The sequence below is a fragment of the Suricata suricatta genome, chromosome 13 (genome assembly GCF_006229205.1).
Source record: "Suricata suricatta isolate VVHF042 chromosome 13, meerkat_22Aug2017_6uvM2_HiC, whole genome shotgun sequence".
NCBI classification, from domain to species: Eukaryota; Metazoa; Chordata; class Mammalia; order Carnivora; family Herpestidae; genus Suricata; species Suricata suricatta.
Genome location: NC_043712.1, coordinates 38201957 through 38214781, shown reverse-complemented (window position 1 = coordinate 38214781; position 12825 = coordinate 38201957). Strand labels below are relative to the sequence as shown.

General features: G+C 44.7%; 1 protein-coding gene across 1 annotated transcript in view; it reads left to right on the top strand.

Moving 5' to 3' along the window:
• The first annotated feature begins 6 nt into the window (after positions 1 to 6).
• Positions 7 to 12825, top strand: part of ACO1 (aconitase 1) — a 68985-nt gene continuing 56166 nt past the window's right edge. The window contains exon 1 of the mRNA XM_029921072.1: positions 7 to 113. The gene's annotated coding sequence lies outside the window, so the exon portion shown is untranslated. The remainder of the gene's footprint in view (positions 114 to 12825) is intronic.

Here is a 12825-nt window from a genome sequence, read left to right as displayed (position 1 = left end):
GGGACGCAGGGGGAGGGGCGCGGAGGCGGCTGCCCCTAGATCCACACAGCGTTCCGGATCGCGCCCCGCACTTGGCGCCTGCCCGCGCGCAGATCCTGGCTGTGCACTTGGCGGTGAGTACCGGCCCGACCGGCCGGACGTCCCGGGGAGGGAGCGCCGGCCGCCCTGTCCCCGGGGGCAGACGGTGCGAGCCTTTCCGAGGCGCGTGGAGCGGCCAGGGGCTGGGTAGAGGCCGGGGAAGGCCCCGGGGAGAATCGGGGACGGACTAGCTCTTGGGGACTGACCTCTCCTCCTTGTCCGAAGCCTGAGCTGCGCGGGGGACAGGGTTCAGGGACTGGAAATGGCTCTCCTCGTCCCTCTTTGCCTTGGCTGTGCACACCGCCGGAGAGTTCTCGCAGAGGTTGTGCGGGCCTCGCTGGGAGCCCTCACCCAGGCTCTAAGGCCGGCCGAACTGGCGGATACTCACCCCCAGGAAGGTGTGCGGGCCTCATTGGGGAGTCCTAACCCCAAGGAGGGTGTGCGGGTCTCACCAGGGGGTTCTCAAAGCGCCCGGGCTTGCTGGATAGGGAAATCCTCATCCGGCCGGCAGATTGGGGAATCCACATCAAGTGGTTAAGGGGAAAATGGGGTGAGATTGAAAGGGTTCGGCACAGAGCCTGCCCTAATGAATTCAGAGATTCAGGAAGGAGAATGGGCTGCCTTTCTTCCTAATCAAGCAAGATATCTGAACGGCACGTCTTTCCTGCAACATATATACCATACATAACCCTCCTCACAAGCGAAGATGAGGCGGATGGGGGACACAGCCTCTTGGACAGCTGTTCTCAAAACTTTTGAGGGGGCTCAAAAATCCCTTTACACTTAAAAATTAGTATACTAAGCTTTCGTTTGTGTGGGTTATATCTTTTGATATGTACTATATATATAAAACAGAAAGTTTTAGTATATTTAACAATTCATTTTTTTAAATAGCGGACCTATTTATATTAACAGAGCATTTAATGAAAATATCCATATTTTCCGCAACAGAATGTTACTGAGAAGAGTGGCATTGTCCAATAGTTTTACAAATCTCTTTAAAGACAGGTTTAATAGAAGGCAGCTGGATTCTTATATCCGCTTCTGCACTCAAGTCTCTTGCACTGTCCCATCATGTAGCCTCTGGAAAACTCCACTGTACACTCCTGAACACATGACAGGGTAATACTAAGACCAGTTGCCTCTTGGTATTACTATGAAAGTTGTTTTGACCTTGTGGATTCCTAGAGTTCCTGCTCCACACTTTGAGAGCCACTGGTGTAGGAAATGCTTTGGAGGCTTAAATCATTGGTCCTGCTTCATGTTCGGGATGCTTGCTCTAAATGGAAACACACGTAATACCCCATGCATGGACAGTGTTAATCTCTGGTATTTGGGACCAAACTTGACCTCACTATGGCAACTTTTAGTAGTAGGTCTTCACATACATGGTGATGAGCCCCAGTGGCCTCTTGAAAACTCAGCAAGGCGCACAGATGGTTTGGTTGTTCCTGTGTCCCAAGAGCTGATCTGTGTATCCAGATTGCGGCAGTGATGTGGCAAACAGGACCTGTGGGTTCGGAGAAGTGCCCGTGGACAGCCTGTGCCAAGTGTGTAGGGGTTTGTGCAAGAGTTACCGAGTAGTCAAAAAGTCATTTCCAAAGAACAGTGCCGTCCTTTCTGCCATGTTCACTTCGGCCTGTAGCTGCGTAGCCTTATGGGAATATCACAATAACCCAATCGTGGTGTTCTTTCACTTTCCACTTTCAGAGGTGTGCCACCTTGAGTGGCCCTTCCTCAGCTCCTGCCAGGAAGCAATGTCCTGCATCCTGGGGGGTGGTGGGTGGGATCCCTCAATGGATTATTTCCTTGGCTTTATGCTGTCAGAACAAGTTCCAGATAGAAATTACATACATACATACATCAGAGGAAAACAGGTCTCGAACTCTGTCCTCCCTTTTCCTCCTCCATCCAGAAAGCATCTCCTGCTCTGATGAAGCAGCTTGGATACTGCAGCAAGTAGACTAGAAATGTTGCAAACGGGGACGCCTGGGTGGCTCAGTCAGTTAAGTGTCCAGCTCTTGGTTTCAGCTCAGGGTGTGATCTCGTGGTTTGTGGGTTCGAGCCCCGCCTTGGGCTCTGTGCAGACAGCATGGAGCCTGCTTGGGATTCTCTCTCTCCCTTTCTCCCTGCTTGCTCTCTATATCGCTCTGAAAAAATGAAACTTAAAAAAATTATAAAAATAAGATAAAAAAGAAATGTTGCAAGCATAGGGGTATGTTGCATCTGTTGTTGCCCTGGCCACCAATAGGAGAAGGGAATGGGATCTAACCAATGCATCCCTGCTGTGTTCTTGGAGTAAAGCTCCACTTTGATGGGAAGGGGCGGGGGTTCATCCTTTATCCCTTCAGTACATATTTATTGACGGTCTGCTTATCAAGTGCGCAGTTCTGTACTGGACACTGGGGCAAACAGCACATACAGAGGCAGCCCCTGTCTTTCTGGAGTTTACAGTCTGGTAGCTTAGGTAACTGCTGGTCAATTAAGACAGTCCACTGTCAAGTGTTTGTGTGAAATCTGGTCTTGTGTGAAGAACACTACTGCTACCTGATGTGTGCTTCAAAGCGCATGCTGAGGAAGCCTGAGTCCCAAACTGTGAAGGTAATGATAGAAACCAACATTTATTACCACGTGCCTGGCAAAGAACTTCCTTTGCCTTCCATCTTCTACTCCTCCTTTTATGAAGGAAGCAACTCCCTGGGAAGCAGCCAGACTCCACGGGGAAATCATTTCCAGCCTGGTTCCAGTCACTGGGCCAACCTTGGCCAGGACACTCTCTCGGGGCCTCAGTGTCTTCATCTTTAAAGCAGGTGGTTGGGCCACTTATATCCTGAGGAGCCAGTGGTTTGCCGGATCTAGTTTGCACTAGCATTTGTGGCCATCTCTCCCCAACTGCATGTTTAGTGGCACCACCTTTTTTAGCTGGAAGCAAGCCGTTACAGAACTATTTACACCATGGAAATCAGCAAGTAGATAATGCAGCGCTCCCCTGTGGCTGAGAGCAAGTGATTAAACGTTTGCCAGCACACCATGCCTACTGTCAGAGCCAGGGTGCTTTTTGTTTGTTTGTACAGTTGACCCTTGAACAACACGCGGTTATGGGGACTGACCCTCCCACGCAGTAGAAAATCCAAGTAAAACTTTTGGCTCCCCCAAAACTTAATTACTAATCCCCTACTGCTGACCAGAAGCCTTACCAATAGCATAAATAATTAATGCATACCTTTGTGTGTTACATTAATTATAAGCTGTGTTCTCATAATAAAGCTAGAGAAAAAAATGTTAAGAAAACCATAAGGAAAATACATACAGTTTACTGTAGTTTATTGAGAACAATTTGTAGATAAGTGGACCCATGAAATTCAAACCCTCGTTGTTTAAGGATCACCTGTAGTTTTTTTTTTTTTAAAAGAAACTCTTCAGCCTGGACTAAGACACTGAATATGGAGTATGTGATTCAATTCCTGCGGAACTTTTGGTAGGGAAAATTCTAGAATGTGAATCAGCAAATGTTTCTCTAAGGAGGCAGATAGTATTGTAAGCTTTGTGGGCTCTACAGTCTCTTAAGACTCAATGCTGCTGCCGTTGTAATGTGAAAACAGCTGAAAACAATATGCAAACAAATGGGGACAGCTGGGTTCCAATAAAACTTTATTCACAAATACAGGTGCTAAGGCCCAGTTTGCAGACCCATCTTAGAATGTCTGAACAGGAGCCATGCTTCAAGGAGGTAATGTCATGGAAAAGGACATTCTTTAGGACTTTATCCATAAATAACAGAGACTTGATACTCTAAGACAGACAGAGCTGGAAGTGGCAACTGCAAAGGATTTGGAATCAATTGAAAAAGAATCCATAGTAGGTTGTTTAAATCAAAGCCAGGTATGTTCCCGTTTTGAGGATACGGCCGTGGATGGTGAGTGGGGGAAGGCGTCTTTATTCCTAACCACCATTCAGAGGCCATCTCAGACAGTCTACAGCATGTGAATTTTGGGTGGTGTTCTTATGCAAAAGTCAGCATTGCATCTAATAGCTGTTCTGATTCCAGGGAGGACAAAAGTAATGTTTTAAAAAGGAAAATTCTCATTATATGTGTTTGTGTTTTATACACTGTATACATACATTGTGTGTATGTATATGTGCATATTTGTATGTCTGTACTTAAGGTATATGGCTGTGCTATTTTCCATGTATTTTTGGATGTTTATTTTTGAGAGAGTGAGCAGACATGCATACAGGTGGGGGGGGGGCGGAGGGGCAGATAGGGAGAAAGAGAAGCCGAAGCAGGCTCCGCGTTGTTCATACAAAGCCCAACATGGGGCTCGAACCCACAAACCTTGAGATCATGACTTGAGCTGAAGTCGGATATTCAATTGACTGAGCCATTCAGGTGCCCTACTTTTCCATGAATTTAAAATAGGCTTATGAATGTTTGGAAGTACCTTTAGCCAGTTCTAGGCAGTGAAATGGGGTAGAAGAAAGATGGGAACTTTTACTTATTACTGTTTGTAATACTATGTGTCTGCCTACCCTTCAACATTCATGTATTGCCTTTCCAACCTAAAATAAAACAAAAACCTAAAATCCCAAAACCTATACTTTTAAAAGGAAAACAAGATCATTGCTCTGGTAAGAATGTTACTACCATTGCTTCTCCCCCAATAAAACAAATTATTTTGGGGCCCCTGTGTGGCTCAAGTCATTTGAACCTCCAACTTTGGCTCAGGTCGTGATCTCATGGTTCGTGGGTTCGGGCCCGCATCAGACTTGCTGCTCTCAGCTCGGAGCCCACATCAGATCTTCTGTCCACCCCTCCCCGCCATCCCCTGCTCACCCTAACTCTCAAAAATAAAACAAAATGTTAAAAAAAATTTAATGTATTACTTTAAATGTCACATCACAATTCGTAACTAGGATATATACTAGTGTATATTAGTTCAAAATAATATTGGGAAAGAGGCCTTCCAGCTCAAAATCTTTTCTTAAACCGTATTTTTTTTTAACCCCTGTCCAAGGTTACAAGTAACAGATCAGTGTTCCTTAATGGACTCGTATGCAGCCATTAAACTAGTGTCGTAAAATGTTGTTTCATGAGATACCATGAAGTACAGGTTTTACACTTAAAACCATGCTACCTACAAATATTGTCCTGTGATCCTGTTTTCGTGAGGAGAGAAAGCATGTGCATGTACACATGGGTCTGCACACCCATGGGCAGAGGCAAAGTTTACCCAATGCTGAGTAGTTTTCTGTTGGTGATGGGGTACCATTGATTTTTTTACTTTTCTTCATTTTGCTTATCAGCATTTCCTACCAAGTATTAAACAGGTATTAAATTTTAAAAAAATTTTTAATGTTTATTTATTTTTGAGAGAGAGATGGAGCGTGAACCAGGGGAGGAACAGAGAGAGAGAGAGGGAGACACAGAATCGGAAGCAGGCCCCACACTCTGAGCTGTCAGCTCTGAGCCAGACTCTGAGCTCAAACTTCAGAACTGTGAGAGCATGACCTGAGCTGAGGTCAAAGGCTTAACCCAGGTGCCCCAAGTATTAAGTTTGATATAAGCATTAAATTCAAATAACTGTTACATTTGATGTGACCAAAAACAACCACCCAGTTACTGTTTACTTATACATCAGGGACAACACAGTTACCTTGATTTTTCTTAGGCTGAGTTACTCCTTTTACTCCCTTTCTGCCAGTGGGAAGGGGAGGAGCAAGTATGGAGCAAAAGGAGTGGGGAACCGAGAACGGGCAGCCGGTAGACCTTGTCTGCTTCACTGTGGGGCTGGCTCCAGCCTCAGCCCCTCCCTCTCGCTCCAGCTGACCCGAGGCTAGAAAGTTCGTAGGACCTGAGAAGCCATCAGCCGAACACCTTCCTAGCATTTCTTTTTTTTTTTAATTTATTTTTTAATTTACATCCAAATTAGTTAGCATATAGTGCAACAATGATTTCAGGAATAGATTCCTTAATGCCCCGTACCCATTAGCCCATCCCCTTCCCACATCCCCTCCAGTAACCCTGTGTTCTCCATATTTAGGAGTCTCTTCTGTTTTGTACCCCTCCCTGTTTTTATATTATTTTTGCTTCCCTTTCCTTATGTTCATCTGTTTTGTATCTTAAAGTTCTTATATGAGTGACCTCATATGATATTTGTCTTTCTCTGATTGACTAATTTCACTTAGCATGATACCTTCTAGTTCCATTCATGTAGTTGCAAATGACAAGATTTCAAATCATGTCTTGTTGAGCTGTTTCTAGTGCAACATTTCAGACCTACAGAGACCTGGAGAGTATAAATCCCCAGCTTCAACGCTTATGAACATTAACAGTTGGCCAATCTTTCCCTCAAATTCACTTCCGTTTTTCCCTCTCTTCCAGGAGTTAGCATCTTATTTTCAACTGTATAAATGGACAAAAAATGATTCTTTGTTGTGTCTTTTTAGTAAAAAGCCGGCACTGATGGCTGTAGCAAAAATCTTTACTTTCTACCCTAACGTCAGCCCAACGGAACAACTGGGCAGTTCTCGAACACTTGCTGTGTTGTCCTGCCTCCCTGCTTCTGCATTTGATCTCTCTGCCTGTGAGTCTAAATCAGTCTTCCCTCATTCCTTCTCCAAATTCTCTGTAAAGCCTCTCTCTGTGTCTTTCCTGCGACCTTCCTTACAATCCTTGTCAAGTTATAGTTACTTGTGTGCTTACCTTAGTCTCCTTGTTAGATCATACTTGTCTTATGAAACAGGGAGTATTTTCCTTATCTCTCTTTCTTCAGTGGTACTTTAGCAAAGCTTAATGTGGAGATGTTCAGAAATACATGCTAAATTAATTTGAAATAAGTTCATTAAAGAACATTTTTTATTATAAAAGAGATGCACCACATTCAAAGGAAAATGTTCAGAGATAGCCTAGGACCGAGAACATTTCATCTCACCTGCAAGTATTTTAAAAGAGTTTAAAAGAATTGTGATGAAAAGCATCCTCCATTTGAACCAACATGAAAAGGCAACTTTTTTATGAGGAAAATAATTTTTCTTTCATATCTATTGTCATTTTTTTCACATATATATCTGGAGCCTGTAGCTCTTTTCTGATTTTATTTTATTAATGTTTGTTTATTTTTGAGAGACAGCATGAGTGGGGGAGGGGCAGAGAGAGGTTAGGACAGAGGAACTGAAGTGGGTCTGTGCTGACAGTAGATGTGGAGCTTGATCTCATGAACCATGAGATCATGACCCCAGCCAGAGTTCAATAGTCAACTGAATGAGCCACCCAGGCTCCCCTCTTCTCTGATTTTAGAATGCATTTTTACCCCACTAGGTAAGAGTGAGTCTGCCTATATTTTAGACTATCCATAGTGTTTTAAGATGTAGATTTAAGGGGCACCAGCTGGCTTAGCAGACTTTGGCTCAGGTCATGATCTCATGACTCAGCTTGTGAGTTCAAGCCCCACGTGAGGCTCTGTGCTTAGAGCTCGGAGCCTGAAGCCTGCTTCAGATTCTGTGTCTCCCTCTCTCTCTGCCCCTTTCCTGCTTGCTCTCTGTCTCTCTCTCAAAATATATATATTTTTAAAAAAAAGAGGTAGATTTAAACCCTCAGTAAAAGAAATAGGCTACATTTAGGACCCATGTGCTCATGAAGTAAGTTGATTATCTATCTCATGAATAATGGTAGCTCACGGGCACAGAGTTCCCGTGCACCCTGCGCTTTCACCTATTCCTGTGTTAATTATCACAGCAGCCCTCGGGAGCTGGGCCCAGCAGTGCGGGGCAGGTATCATTACCTTAAATCTGCAAAGAAGTAAACTCAGGTTTAGGGAGATGGAGTGATTCTTGCCTGTGGTAAAAAGTGGCAATTCTGATTTTACATGTGTATTGGACACCAAAGGACTTGGGGGTTGGATGTTGCAAACATGCAAAAGTAGGAAACTGTCTTTTTCAGTATTATATGTCTTTGGGGGACAGACCAAGTTCTGGAGGTAAGTATGGATCCCTTAATGCTATAGAACCACCGAAGTGATCTCCTACTTCCTGAACCAGTCATGTCTTAGATTCCTCCTCTTCTTCCTTAGTCGTTTGTTGTTAAAGTCAGTCCACCTTCTGATGAATTAGCATGTCTGTTGTGCATGAATGCTGGTGTGGTTCTCATTCCCGTTTCTTGACTTAAGGAGAGCTCTGGACAAGCCCGTCTTTGATAGTGTGACTTGCCTGGGCTCTTGCTCAAGCAGATGTCTATTAAGCACTTAATTATTCCTTATCCTCATCATCCTTTTACAACCGTTGTAAAATTACAAAGCGCAGTACACAACCGTATCGTCATTTGTGAAGAAGGTATGCCAGTCTGAGAGTGTCCTCCTACACGATTAAGGGAAAACAAGAGGTGAATACATCATTGCTGAGAGTCTGCTATCGGCAAGAGCTCTACTAGGACAGTCATACGAAAAGTACGATTCTGTTCTCCTGGTGGCATCGAGACCAGCCTCAAGATTGGTTTTAATGGTGGTATGTTTCATAAAACCCGCATTTGCTCAGCTAAGGAATCAGTTCCATTTTAAATGCTGGTGTTGTCTGTATTACTAAAATTAATGCATCCTTTCAAAGTTACCTATCATGCAGATTTTGCCAAAATCAGCGATATTTTAGGGGAAATAGAGTTTGACTATCTAATCTTAACTAGTCTTCACTGTGAAAATTGTTTCAATATGAGGTTACATTGTTAAAATTCAGTTGGTTAATTTGGGTTTTTGTATGAGGAATGACTGTACGTTCTGTCACCTGTGCTGCCTACTAGGCGATGACGTGGAGCAAGAGTCAGCCCCGGCATCACTGGGCTTGAGTTTAACTCCCAGCTTTCTGCTTACCAGCCACAGGGCCTTGGCAGGTTACTTAACTCCTCTAACCCTCCATCTTCCCAGCTGCAAAATGGGGTGGTGATACCTTTCTCACAGGGCTGATGGGCCGCATTAGACCACATGGCTGAGGTGCCTGGCACCCCACAGGCACTCAGCACCTGTCACAAGGCTGCAGGTGTTCATGGATTGATGCAGCATTCATGGCATAATGCCTACACATTGCTGCCGTTCTTCTGAACTCTTGTCCCAGCCCAGAGCTCCTGAGCTTCAGATCCACATCTGCACCTGCCTGCTGGATGTCTTCATCCCAAAGTCACCGTAGCTGAAACTAACATCTTGGCTCTGGTCTTGGCCATTGGCTCTGCCATTTTGTCCAGATAAGGCACAGAAGGAGCTATCCTAGACCCCTTCTTCATTTCTCACTGTCGGTCCATTCTGTTTTCTTAATTCTTGCTGAGGTCTATTGCCTCTGACTTCTTTTTCTGACTGTAACCTGCCTCCCCAACTCTAGTTCAGCACTCTTCCCCAGAGGCAGTCTCTGGGACTGCCAGAGTGACCCCAGAAAATCAATTCAGGTCTTGAAGTGTCCAGCCTAGAAATAAGGGTGCCTCCTGTCTTCAGGATAAATCTGAAGCTCTTTGGGAGGCCCCTGATGATGTGGACTCTTCCCCCTTCCTTTCCCTCCTCTCTTAGCCTCGTCCATGTGTGTCCTGTACCTCTCGCACCTAGGCCTGCTTTAGGACTCTCATGGGGTCACACTTCCTTGCCTTTATGCGCTGTTTTCTCTGCCCAGAATATTCTTTCAGTGACTCCCTTCCTCCATGTAGTTCTGGGAGGCTCTCCTACGTGGTTTTGCGTGTCTCTGGAGGCCTTCCTGCCCCGCCTCCCAGGCTGGGTTAGCTGCTCGCCCTAGAGGCTTCTTTATCACCATTCACCATTGCTCTTGCATGCATTTCATGATACTGTCATTCGTTCCTCCTGACCAGTCTACGTGTGACTGAAGAGCAGTAGGGACTTGGGTCCCTTTATCCCAGCGGTCTATAAATGTCCAATGTATGAATGAATTTACATCCCATTTCTTAGACATTCCAGAGAGGCCCAGGTGCCAAATATGGCTAATGCTCTTTTATTACTGGTTATGTCTTTGACGCTATGAACTGGCAGTTGCATATAGATGCCATGCCACTGTCTAGGCCACTGAGATGGGATGAAGGCTCAGCTGCTTTAGAGGTAGGCTTTAGAGTGTGATGGACTTGACTTTGAGTTCCAGTCTGCCCTTTCAGTACGCCTGAGGGTTAGCTTCAGACTTCCAGCTCTGAACCACATCACCGAACTGCTCTGGGGAAGGAATGTGATGGTCAGAAAACAGGAGCAGCGGGTCCTCCTGGCAGTTGCCTTTCCTTTGGAAAATCAGTAAAGCTATGGGTTTATACCTGACGCTTCTGGGAACTCAATTAGTATGAGTCATTGTTCTTAAGTCCAAGCAACTCTGAGGTGGGTGGGGGTAGATGTCCTCAGAAACTTGGGGAATTCATGGAGAGAAATGCTGCCCTCCTAACCCCTGGCAGCCTGACACCCTGCCTCTTGTAGAGATACTCTTTCTTTCTGGTTCTTAAAATCTGAGTTAGAAAAGTTCACTAGCAAACATCTACAAAATTTGTTCAGAAGCCTGAGGAAATCATGCAGCTTTTCTTAAAGAATGGATTATCAGGAGGCCTGCTCGCTAATACTTTTAAAAACACAGCTGTCTCCCCCTACCCCACTCCTACTGCCTCAAAAGTTAGATGCAGTAAGGGGGGTGCCTGGGTGGCTCAGTTAAGCATCTGACTTCCGCTCCGGTCATGATCTCAGTCTGAGCCCTGCGTCAGGCTCTGTGCTGACAGCTCAGAGCCTGGAGCCTGCTTCGGATTCTGTGTCTCCCTCTCTCTCTGACCCTCCCCCACTCATGCTCGCTCTCTCTCTCTCTCTCTCTCTCTGTCTTGCTCAAAAATAAACATTTAAAAACAAATTTTTTAATTTAGATGCTATAGAACTTGGTTCTGCAAAATGTCACTTTTGGGGTGTCTGCAGGTGACTTTTTTGAAGCCTCCCTGGTAACTGGGTTACTGCAAGGTAGGAGACCCACATTCCAAGAAGAGGCTGAAGACTGACCTTAATGAGGAGAGGAGGAGGTCAGGACGCAGGGTCGGGGTGGGGGGAAGGAGAGACTGCCCTGCTTCTTCCTTTCCTTTCTGGCCAAATGTTTTATGACCCCACGATGACTTTCCCTTCTCAGTGCATCTCTGGAAGTATAAATTCTGAAGTTCACAAGCCTTTTGTGAAACTGCTTACATTAGCCCACAGCGATATCAAAAATTAAAACTACTTCTGTTCTTTTGAGTTTGTGCTACTGCAGTTAATTTGAAATGAGCTTAAAGGATGTGTGGGGTAAGCCTTCCTCCTTTGGGAATTACATGAGGTTGTGCTGTCCTGGCCAGCAAGCCTAGAACTGGGAGTCTTAACAAGGTGAAGGGGCTGTTTCACGAGACAGTGCAGTGACCGTGGCCCCTGTCCCCCAAATCCTGACTGTTGCCTTTGACAGTGGCGGTGTATATCTGCTGAGTGAGTCATGATCATTTTAATGATACATCCTAAAACTTTCCAGTGTTACTTAATAATGAAGTTAAAGAAAGGGAAGAGTTAGATTTCAGGAAGTTAGCTTCTTTTTAAATGTAATCTAGTATTTTCATATTATGACTTAATTTCATATCAGATTTTAACAAATTCCAGTGTTGGGAATCTACAGTTAATTTAAACCATGTGTAAAGCTAGGACAGTACTTGGTAGTTTGTCTTCAGTCACAGTCCCTACAGTGGCCAATTCTGCCTTCCCACCTTGTCTCATCCTTTTCTGCCCTCACTCACCTTGCTCTGGCCTCCTTGCCTTCCTCAGACCCACCTCAGGGCCTTTGCACATGATCTCATCCCTCCTCCAGTTGTACATAGCTTGTCTGCTCACTTCTTTCAAGGCTCCACTCAAGTGGCTTTGTATCAATGAGGCCTCCTTTGATCTCCCAGGATCCTTCATGGCCCAACACTCCCTACTGTCCGTGTCTTGCCTATCCACAGAGCTGGTCACCATCTGACATTTTGTTTTTATATTATTTAGTTGTGTAGTTTGTCTCCCTCCTCATGGAAGCAACACACAGGCGGGGACTTTGTCAATTTTGTTCCTGGGTGTATCACTAGTGCCTAAAAGAGTTCCTGGCACACATTAGATGGTTAGTGTAAATATGAATAATGAAGCCTAGAATTTTTTTCATTCAGAAGAAACTTTTTAGGATAATCAACTAAATTTATGTTCAGATTGGGAAACTGAGGCACAGAAAAGTTATATGGCTCATTCAAAATGGAACTCGATCATTTCAAAACAGTAATAGCTCTTTTTAAAAACTAGGAATATAGGTGGAGCCTTCTGGTCAGTTGTCCAGGATGAAATGGAAGAATAAGTGAAAACAGACTGATTATTTAAAAATTTAGCAAGAAAAAAAGGGGGCGCCTAGGTGGCTATCTGTTGAGCATCTGACCTAGGCTCAGGTCATGATCTTGCAGTTCGTGAGTTGAAATCCACATTGGGCTGTGTGCTGACAGCTCAGAGCCTGCTTTGGATTCTGTGTCTCCCTCTCTCTCTGCCCCTCCCCCACTCACACTTGGTCTCTCTCAAAAAATAAACATTAAAAATCTTTTTAATTTAGCAAAAAAAAGACAAGTTGATTGTGTGATGGGCAAAACTTTCGATACAGAGGCAGAGTCCTATTCATGTTTACAGAGAAGAGTGCACATCGTATATTATTAGTGCTCAGGAAAAATGGGTTCATGGATTTGGTTACGTTGTTATACAGCCATTCCTTTCTGCAAGA